Source organism: Colobus angolensis, unplaced genomic scaffold (genome assembly GCF_000951035.1).
Source record: "Colobus angolensis palliatus isolate OR3802 unplaced genomic scaffold, Cang.pa_1.0 Scaffold233, whole genome shotgun sequence".
NCBI lineage: Eukaryota > Metazoa > Chordata > Mammalia > Primates > Cercopithecidae > Colobus > Colobus angolensis.
In genome coordinates, this window is record NW_012115522.1 from 1746813 (window position 1) to 1757884 (window position 11072).

An 11072-nucleotide genomic window follows, 5' to 3' on the forward strand; every position below is an offset into this window, starting at 1 on the left:
GACTTCTCGGGAAGTGAGTTAGGCCCCTGTCATCCTTGTTCTAACAGTGTAGGGACAGAAATAAATGAGAGAGGGTGACTCCCCCACCTGCTGTTCCAAGCAGGCTCTGAGCTGAGCCTGTAGTTGCACTTCTCAAGTGCAGGAAAGGTCAGTGAAGTGGACACCAGCTTTCTGCCAGTTTGTTCTGAGAACGGTGATTTCATAACCGATTGCGTGAAACTGAAGAAATCAGCCTCTGCTGGGGCTGGCACCAGAAGCATCGGTTCCCCAGATCTTCATGTATTTTCCCCTATTTTGTGCCATTCTCTCTCTCCTTCTGGGGCATTTCTTCCTCCCCCTTCTCACATATGCGTTGCCCTACCTTCTCTTGTCAAATCATGCTCACAGAATATGACCTTAGACATGCTTTTGGTAAATTATAAATCACTGGAAAGAGCTTTGGCTCTCCCCTTTCCCAGGGTATTACACTTTAACAAGGATCAAAGTCTTAAATTAAAAGAATTAGTCTCTCATTGGGGGTTCTAAGCCACCAATATAGGAGAAGAATATTAAAGGAGAGGTACCATCAGGCCTCCCAATATCCTTGAAATTATATACTTAGAAGATGACTTGAAAAGGTAGAATTGAAGTCATGAGTGATTCTTCATCATGCCCTGTCTCTGCTGTGATGTTTCTAACATAGAACCACTTATATCCTTCACTCTAAAGAATTCATCTAATCCGATCTCCAAGATAGTGTCTGAGGCCCTACTGGGACATTCCTGAGTTGTATTCAATCAATAGTTCAAAAATCAGAGAATTCACTGTCTTCCTAGGCAAGCCAACTCATTGACAGACATTCCCAAATATTAGTACGTTCTCCTGTTCCATTTACTCACTGGTCTTTAGCTCATTCTTAAAGTCTTGTGGGTTACATCTACACTTTCTTGCATATGATAGTCTTCCAAAGAGCTGAAGACAATGGTCACATCCTCAATGCCTGGTTTATTCTTCTACAAATTGAGAGTTACTCTGGCAGAGTGAATTGAGCAAAAAGTCCATAGGAGGGATATACCCCTGTGGATGTGATGGCTTTAAAATGTGGCCATCAATTAGATATATTGTTATCCTGAGATAGTGATACAGCTTGGCTCTGTGTACAAATATCATGCTGAATTATGATCTTCAGTGTTGGAGGAAGGGCCCGGTGGGAGATGATTGGATCACGGGGGGCAGATTTCCCCCTTGCTGTTCTCCTGATAGTGAATGAGTTCTCACAAGATCTAGTTGTTTAAAGTGTGTAGCACTTCCCCCTTCTCTCTCTCTCTCTCTCTCTCTCTCTCCTGCTCTGCCATGGTAAGAAATGCTTGCTTCCCCTTTGCCTTCTGCCATGATTGTAAGTTTCCTGAGGCCTCCCAGCCATGCTTCCTATACAGCCTGCAGAACTAAGAGTCAATTAAATCTCTTTCTCTATAAATTACTCAGTATTAGGTAGTTCTTTATAGCAGTGTGAGAATGGGCTAATATAGATAGAGTCTATTATTTCCCCCTTTGAAGCTGAATGGCTTATGACTGCTTTGGCCAACAGAATATGGTGAAGTGAAGCCATATACATACCTGTCACCTTGTTTGCTAGAACACTTGCTCTCGGAGCTGCAAGCTGCCATATGAGAAATCCAACTATCCTGGGCTGTCATTCTGTAAGAAAGCCCAAGCCACAGAAAGAGGCTCCAGTAGGCAGTACCAGCTGAGCCCAGTCTTCGGGTCATCCCAGCCAAGGCACTTGAAATGCAAGTAAGGAAGTCCCCAGATGATTCCAGCCCTTGGATATCTGAGTCACCTCCAGCCATTCTAGTCCTACCATATGAAACTTCAGATAATATAAAGACAAATCATCCATGTTGTGCCTTGCCCAAATTCCTGAGTCACAGAATCCATGAATGTAACAAAATGATTGTCATTTTACACCATTAAGTTTGGGGTTGGATTATTACACAGCAAGAGATTACTGGAACAGAGAGCAACCACTAAATCACCTTGGCCATGACCACTTCCGCCCAAGAGTGACATTAACACTAAATTCCCTCATTCTTGCAACTTGGTTATTAAATTTATTAATCTTGCATTTAAATGACAACTTCCTCCAGAGTACCAAAGAAAGGCAGAGATGTCATAAACTGCAGGAAGTACTCACAGAAACAGATAATGCATCAAAAACAGCGCCAAGAGAATTTAAGTCTCTAAATGTTGTATCTTCCTCCTTGCTGCTTTATATTACACTCCTGATGCAAAATCTTCATTTGAGCTCATTTATTCAGATAATAGACTTCCAAATCTTCAGTCCATCATCCAGTATTAATTATGCCACTTTTTTTTTTTTTTTTTGAAACAGAGTCTCACTCTGTCACCCAGGCTAGAGTGCAGTGGTGCGATCTTGGCTCACTGCAACTTCCGCCTCCTGGGTTCAAGCAATTGTCCTGCCTCAACCTCCTGAGTAGCTGGAATTACAGGTACACACGACCGTGTCCAGCTCATTTTTATATTTTTAGTTGAGGCAGGGTTTCACCATGTTGGTCAGACTGGTCTTGAAGTCCTGACCTCATGATCCACTTGCCTTGGCCTCCCAAAGTGCTGGGATTACAGGCATGAGCCACCATACTTGGTCTTTTTAAATTTTTAATTGCATTTATTTTAATGCTGAATTTACTCTCCTGCCATAAGTTTTTGTTTCTTCAGTTTCTTCTGGGATATATTTTCCTTCTGGGCAACTTCCTCTTCTGGTTTAGGAACTCTGTTCCTTTTCAGTAAGGATCATCTCAATGTGGCAGGAAGAGCTCGTGTATGGGTTAATCTGACCATGAGCTCTGTAGGTCCAATGGTGCATGTTAGGTGCTTTGTTCACTAGGTTATACTCAATGACCAGAGAATCTACATCTAAACCCTTAAGTTCAGCATTACTGTCTGCATTTTTAAGAATGTGCAGCAAAAATTCAGCACTTTTTTGGACCACTGACCTTGTGTCCCGCCCCACTGCTTGGCCTAGGCGTGCCTGCCAACTCCACCATTATAACTTCGAAATGGTACACACTGTTTCTGTAAAATGACATCTTTCAGATACTTCATGGCTTTTCGTATATGCATACCCTTGATGGCCTGGGCAGTTTCACGAATGTTCTTAAAGAGAACATGAAGATTTGAACCTCTTGATTTGTATCATTTTGTGGGGTTGTCAGGGTCAAGTGAATAGTGAACCATTTTCACAGATTACCTCAGGCTGCTTAGGGAAATAGCTAATTATGCCATCTTTAGCCTTGCATCTTCAGACAGAGAGAATCCAACTTGGATGCAAAACCTGGGTGTGTCCTTCAGTCTTCTGTGCTCTCAAACCCAATGATGATGATACCTGCCTTGCAAGACTGTGGTAAGGATGAGAAATCAAGTAAGAAAACTGCACCTGGTGCTCACTACTGCTCTCTGCAAGCTTAATCAACAAATCCCCAACCAACATTCAGTCTTCTTCTGAGTTCTTGAAAGAAGTACAGGATGGGTCAGGGCACAGGACAGGCCCACTACTGGTGACCACCCCTGAGCCAGTTATCAACTAATCAAATTTAATAACTTCAAATATAAGCTACACAGAAGCAAAGATCTTAGTCTGTTTTGGTTACTAAAATCTCACATACCTAGAACAGTGCTTGGCACATAGTAAGTACTCAATAAAGATTTGTTAAGTTTATGAATGTGATTCTGTGAGTGGCTCTGTCCTCACCCCCATGTTCTGGAGCCCTAATCATATACGTGAGAAATCCATGCTGTCCATGCCATGCTGTCTTCTGGCCCAAAGCTGGTCCTGCCTCCCTCAGCCTCTCAGCTCACAGAGGTAAAGAGTGCAGACAGTCACACCAGCAGGAAATTGACAACTCCCTCTACTCTACCCATTTTCCACTTCCTAATTACCGAGATGTTTAAACTATAACATGAATAGCCACATTAAGGCCATTTATTATATGTAAAGCAGGCGCATAGCACATTGATAATTAAGGCCTCCCTCTGTGACAACCTACATGCTGGAGGTGTAATTACGTGTAAGTACCCCTTCGTTTGCTAACCTTTATCACTGGGCTTAAACATACATTCCGCTAGTTATTAGTGAAATTCTATAGTGTCCTAAGGAACTGTTGTTTTAATAAATGGAGTAGGAGTTTTCCAGCCTGTATTATGTTTTCTCTGCTGATCCAGGGCAGTTATTCCGTGATGTAATTTTTTTTTTTTTGAGACAGAGTCTCACTCTGTTGCCCAGGCTGGAGTGCAGTGGTGTGAACTCAGCTCACTGCAAGCTCCACCTCCTGGGTTCACGTCATTCTCCTGCCTCAGCCTCTGAGTAACTGGGACTACAGGCGCCCGCCACCACGCCTGGCTAATTTTTTGTACTTTGAGTAGAGATGGAGTTTCACCGTGTGACCAGGATGGTCTCCATCTCCTGGCCTCGTGATCCGCCTGTCTCGGCCTCCCCAAGTGCTGAGATTACAGGTGTGAGCCACAATGTCCGGCCTCTGTGATGTAATTTTTTTTGTTGTCTGCATATTCTCCATTTTCATTATGGAAAACTCAAATCTTGGACACTCTTAGGACTGGAAGAACAGCCTCTTGACATTCTTTTCTGGTTCACATTGGCCATAGAAGAGATTTTTCCTTCTTTTAAGATTCGCTGCTTGGAGGGTCTCTACTCCATGCAAAATAAGAAAATCCCACAGATTATATCTTCACATTTGGTTCCAGGGAAGCAAGAACTTACAAGCAAGCCAACAACATTCACTTGTTATGGCCTTGCCCTGAGCTAGGGCTATATTGAAATAGTACGTTTTTGAGTTGAACTAGCACTATATACAAGCATATTTAAACATGTAGATCTCCATCGTATTCAAACAAGACATAAAAGCAAAGATGGTGGTAGAATGGGGTGTTTAATCCCTTCATGCCTTATCCTGGCTTCTGATGGTGTATAAGGGTGAGTGAGTCCCAGAAAGCAGTAGAGACCTCCCCCGTCCTTTTCTGAGACTGGCTTTACTTGCTTTCTCTTCCCAGATCCTAAAGCAGCAGCTCCAGAGTGTCCCTGCAGGAGGGACTTCACAGTGGCTGTCAGGAGGCTGAAGTGCTTTAAGCTGCTGTTGCACAGCTAGCACATGGGGTGTACTTGACTCATCGGTTTGGGATGAATTAGGGCAGAGAAACAAAAGAGAATATGAAGGAATTAAAGGGGCTAAGACCACCTCTTAGAACAACTACTTCAGATCTCCTGCTGGCTGAGGGATAATGTGTCAAGTCACCCACCCTCAAGGACCTCTATTCTCAGTGTGTTGCACTCAGTGAGGTTCAATCTGCATGTGGGGAAGAAACAACAGCTCCTATGGGTAAAGAGGTACCATTTCTCCTGTCCACCATGCAGCAATTTCAGAGATGTGGGTGCAGATGACCTCTGTGCTTCCCAAAACTCTGTTGTTTTGACAGCCATAGGGGAGAAAAGGTGATTTTAGACACAACATACCATGTTATTGGCCAAAAGGAAGGCCAGGAGAGACGTGGTTTAGAGAATTGCATTCCTCAGGCACTGGAGCAGAGAAATATCTTAGTTCTGGAACCATAAGATGAAAAACATGCACAGAGGAACTCATGGCCTCCAGGAAATGCCATCAGACATTTCTCCAATGCTGAACCCCAAGTTAAATGTGTTCATCGAATAACTGGGTATTCCTCAATATTGTACATGTTTAGCCAAACCTGCAGGAGGCTGAGAAGTTCTCTAATGGCTGCCTCATGAAAATCAGAATAGTGGCCTGGAAAGATGGAGTTGGGGGCTGCTTGCTGGCCCCTGGATTGGTTTCTTCCCAGCAGCTCACCTTCCATCATCCCTCTCCAAGTCTATTTTCCAAACTCTTAATTCCTTTAAATGTTTCCACTGCACTCCACCTCTGCAAGAAGCCCTCCTTAATCACTGTACTTGCTATGCCTCTGGCTTTCCCTGTATTTGTATCTTTTCTTCCTAGAGACAAACTGTGCACTGATTCTAAGAGGAATTTTCTTGAGAGTGAATTATGCACTCAGAAATTAATCACTTACAAGGAGTGGAGTTGAAGGGATGCCTTAATATATGGCAGGCTCTATACTAGAAACTTTATATGAATCATTCCCTTTGAGCCTCCCTACAATCCTGCGTAATAACTGGTGTCTTTTACACATATCAGAAAACTGAGGATCCTAAAAATAACTTCTGTCATACAGGTAACAAAAGTTTGTTGCGTGTCTTATATGTGCCAGGTAAACTGCTAGGTCCTAGAGAGGCAACTTTGAAGAAGACCAATATAGACTCAATCCTCCAAAGTGTAGGGACTAGCAGGGATGCGGACAAGTAAACGGAATAGTCCATTCTACAGGAAACAAGAATGTGTGGTCAGGAGAGAGATCTATGGTAAAGGGACACATGAAGGAGCCTCTAATTCATTAGAGAAAGAGATTGCTAAACTGAGAAAGAGGGCAGGGGTTCCAGGGACACCAAGGGGAAAGAGTGGAAAAGTCAAAAGAGGAAAGGGGAAAGGAAAGAAAGAGCTTTCCGGGCAAAAGAAGCCTCGTGTGCAAAGATCTGCAGGCTTGAAGGCAATGAAAGGACAATGTGGCTCAGCTACACCTGCTTCTAGAAAAGTCCATAATTAGCTCACAGGATGCAAAAGCTGCGACAAGAAGGCACAAATCAAAGAGAGGAACTTAAGAAAAAACAAAAACAGGGATGGAGGCTTCAAATGGAGCCAGGAATGAGACTTTAAAATTGCATACCATCATGGTATGTATGCTTGTTAGCAGAGAGCCACCAATTTGACTCTGAGCTTTCTAGAAACCAATCCTGGGAGGAAAAGGTGGTGGTTTCTGTAGACGAGACTTCCTTAGGGAAATAGCAACCATTGGTCCAGAGAGGCCTACAGGACCTTACTAAGCAAGCTAGGATACTCTCCACCGGGAAAGCATCCTGACAGCTTCCACAAGATGGGATGTCTTGGCCGTCACCCCAAAGCACGTTTCATAACAACAGTTGAACTAGGGACCCGGCAACATTATCCAGGGGTCTCACTCTGGATCCACAGAAACGTCAATTCCAGGGAAGATCCTAAAACAGCAAAAAACCAGAAGAATAATTTATCCTTCAAATAAGTGTCCCTGGGATAGCCTCTTTCTGTCAAGTTTAGAGCATATTAGTTAGAAGTAAGTTATAAACTATTTCCTTACAAATACTTGGAATTCAGCTCTTCTATGCTGCCAGGTCACTGTAGACCTTATCATACTATCAAGCTGACAGTAGGGTATGCCTCAGTGAGAAAGCATCTCCTATCTCTCATCTCCCTCCTCTCACCTCTCCTCTCTTCCTTGAAGACCTACCCCAATGCCATCCTCTCTACAGACGCTTTGCACTTTTCCAAAACCAGAATTACTTCTCCATGCTTCAGTCTCTCAGAGTGTGTTACCCTTTTAAAGACATGTAGCACATTCAATTTGGTGCCATGCATCTGCAGATCTTTCCTCCCCTAATGTGCCCATCACAATGCCATCCTCATCACCAAACTCAATAAAACCTGATCCAATGAAAGCAACATTCTCCAAATACGACACTGAAAAGTCCTCATTCTTCAAATCACTACCTTTTTTTTGACAGGGGTGACTGTCATCCAGGCTGGAGTTCATTGGTGCAATCATGGCTGCTGTAACCTCAAACTCCTGGGCTCAAGCAATCCTCCTGCCTCGGCCTCCCAAAGTGCTGGGATGACAGGCGTGAGCCACTGCACCCAGCCAATCACTACCCTTGTAGCAAGCATGTGGATTCATTCATTCATTCATTCAGAAGATGTACTCAGTGGTCTGTGATTTTTTTGTGTGCAATGGTTTGTCTGGCATGTTGAGCTTCCTTAGTCTGCGTGAGACCTTTTGTGACCTCCCCATCTACAATGGGAGGTCATGGGTAAGGGTCATATCCTTTGAGGAAACGTAAGAGTAGATGGGATGAGGAACTGGAAAAAAATGTAATGCAGGAAACAGCCTTGACCTCTAACCCTGACACACAGAATGAGTGGATTAGAGATCCTTATAGGCAACTGGGCCTGATGTTGTCATAAAATACAAAGACTAACATTCATTGGACCCTTGATAGGTAATAGAAATTGTGCTAGGGTTCTTAAAACATTTTAGTAGTCATGAGTTATATCATTCAACCATGACAATAACTTATGCATTATTGTGAGAATTTATAGATATAGGGCACTAAGTAGTTAGTAAAATACTAGAGGTATCACCGTTAGTAATTTGCAGAACAAGAATTTGACCTCAAATGCATTTGACTTCAAAGCTCAGTTGGGAGACTCAAGATATGTCACTTCATTCCTTAGTTATGTAAGCCTCGGTTTCATCATCTAAAAAGACAGGTAAAAAATAGTATTTGAAGGATTCTTTTGAAGACAAAATGAGGAAATACACATAAAGTATTAGTACCGTACAAGGCAAAAAGTAGGTACACAATGAAATTTTGTTATGCATATCAGGAAGCTCTACTAATTTCAAAAAGGAAATTTGTATGCATTCAACGTGAGCTGTTTTAGCCAAAAATGAATCCAGATTCACCAATATCTTAGAGGGTATATTAGTTTGCTAGGGCTGTCATAACAAAGTACCACAGACTCAGTGGGCTTAAACAAAAGATAATTATTTTCTCACAATTCTGGAGGCTAGAAGTCCAAAATCATGGTGTTGGCAGGGCTAGTTTCTTCTGAGGCCTCTCTCTTTGGCTTGTAGTTGGCCACCTTCTCCTTGTGTCTTCACGTGGCCTTCCCTTTGTGCTGTATCTGTGTCCAAATTTCCTCTTATAAAAACATCAGTCATACTGGACTGCAATCCACCCTAATAACCTCATTTAAGTTGATTACCTCTTAAAATAACTTATCTCAAAATACCATCACATTCTAAGGTACTAGAGGTTAGGATTAAACATATGAATTTTGAGGGGACGCAACTCATTCCATAACAGAGGGTCTCAATCAAACTTTTCTAGAAATATTTTAGTGCTTTAAAATTTTGTTTTGGTAGAAGGCATGTTAGAGCATCCTCACTTGGCTTTGAGAGGAAAGCCCATTTTAGAGCCTTCAGTAGACAAATTATTCAAATTATTGCTTATTTTAAAATGATATTAGTCAATAGGAACTACGGTGGCTTTGGTGCATTTATTTTTATTTTGGAATCTCCGAAGTTTCACACTTCCCTAGGGCTGCAGGCTATTCACTTTATGCACATCATGACTGAAAAGCATCTTGGCCAGGATCCTACTCTGCCAAAGTTGCTAGGACTAGAATGGAGAAAAGTATAAGCAACAGAGAGAGGTTCAGTGGAGGTGGGTATATTTTTTCCTAGGGACACTTCCTCCTTTTAATTTTGGAAATAAGAGCAAGGTCACAGGTACACTGGTAGACACATAGTAGGTATATTAAATTACCAACTATGCTGGGGCTGGGTGCAGTGGTCATGCCTTTAATCCCAGTACTTTGGGAGACCAAGATGGATCACTCGAGGTCAGGAGTTCAAGGCCAGTCTGGCCAACATAGTGAAACCCCTTCTCTACTAAAAATACAAAAAAAAAAAGAAAGAAAGAAAAAAAAAAAAGCCAAGTGTGGTGGCGCACGCCTGTAATCCCAGCTACTCAGGAGGTTGAGGCAGGAGAATCGCTTGAACCCGGGAGGCGGAGGTTGAGGTGAGCCTAGGGTGTGTCACTGCACTCCAGCCTGGGAGACAGAGCAAGACTCCATCTCAAAAAAATGATGAAATAAAACAAATTAGAAACTACGCTCCTGTAACAAAGCACAATGGTAAAACAGATGCTCTTTCTGGGGTTGAGTGACTACATTGATGACCCCAATTATTACCACCCTGTATCTTTCCCCTTGCCTTGTAATGATAGTTTTACCCACTCTGAACAGGTCAGCTAGTGACTTGTCCTACTTGTCCTATTCAGTATAACATGGCAGAAGTGGTAGAATTCCTGTTGCAAGCCCAGGAATTCCTGTTTCAAGCTCAAGGACCCTTAGAGACAGACCACTTGGGCCACTTCTGGTTCTATCAGTTACTAATTTCGTGGCCCTAGGCAAGTGTGTAACCTCTCTGCATCTTAGTTTCTTCTTTGCCAGGAAAATGGGGGATAATAATTTCAAGCCCAAAATCATTCTGAAAATTAAATAAAATAATACTGGCAAAGTTTCTTGTAGGTAGCAGGGACACAATAAAGATTGTGTCTCTCAGCCTGGGCAACAGAGCAAGACCCTGTCTCTAATTTTTTTTTTTTTTTAACTGGACATGGTGGTGCACAGTTGTAGTTCCCAGCTACTTAGGAGGCTGAGGCAGGAAGATCTCTTCAGCCCAGGAGTTTGAGGCTCTAGTGAGCTATGATTGCACCACCACACTCCAGCCTGGGCAAGAGAGCAAGATCCTGTCTCTAAAAAAAGGAGCTATCTCCCCCTTCTTTGTTGCTCAGTTGCCACTGACTTTGGTTGTCCTATGAATGCTATTTCTAAGGAGAAATGTGGCCCAGCTGAGATGAATTAGTTAATTAGCTAAGTGTCTTGCCCTCAGGTGTGCAGTGCAGAGGAAGGCCACCCCCTTGGAGATGAGATACTGTCACTGACATGGTTATACACTCAGGCTACCATCTTGACATTTGCTGCCTGTATCTCTTCCAAGGGTGGAGGCTCCTCCATGATACACATTTAAGTTTGGCCTGGGAAGCTCCTTGTTGCTTAAACAATCCAATCTTCTGACCCCCCAACACCCCAAACCATAACCTCCCTATGAAATGCCATGAGGCCTGCAGATTCCACGGATCCTGGGCTGTAGTCATGTGGGAAGGGCAACCCCTCAAGCCCCAATGTGCATGAATGATTTTCATGGGAGGAGATGAAACTTTCAAGAAAGTGTTTCTCGCATAAACGTCCGGAACCCAGAAAGAAGAAGAAAGGGAATATGTGGTCCCTGGTCCTCTTCCCAGCCCTCTACAGACAAAGTATGGGGACTTA

General features: G+C 43.0%; 1 pseudogene; it reads right to left on the reverse strand.

Moving 5' to 3' along the window:
- Positions 1–2682: 2682 nt before the first annotated feature.
- LOC105513669 lies at positions 2683–3234 on the reverse strand (annotated as a pseudogene).
- Between the last annotated feature and the right edge of the window lie 7838 nt (positions 3235–11072).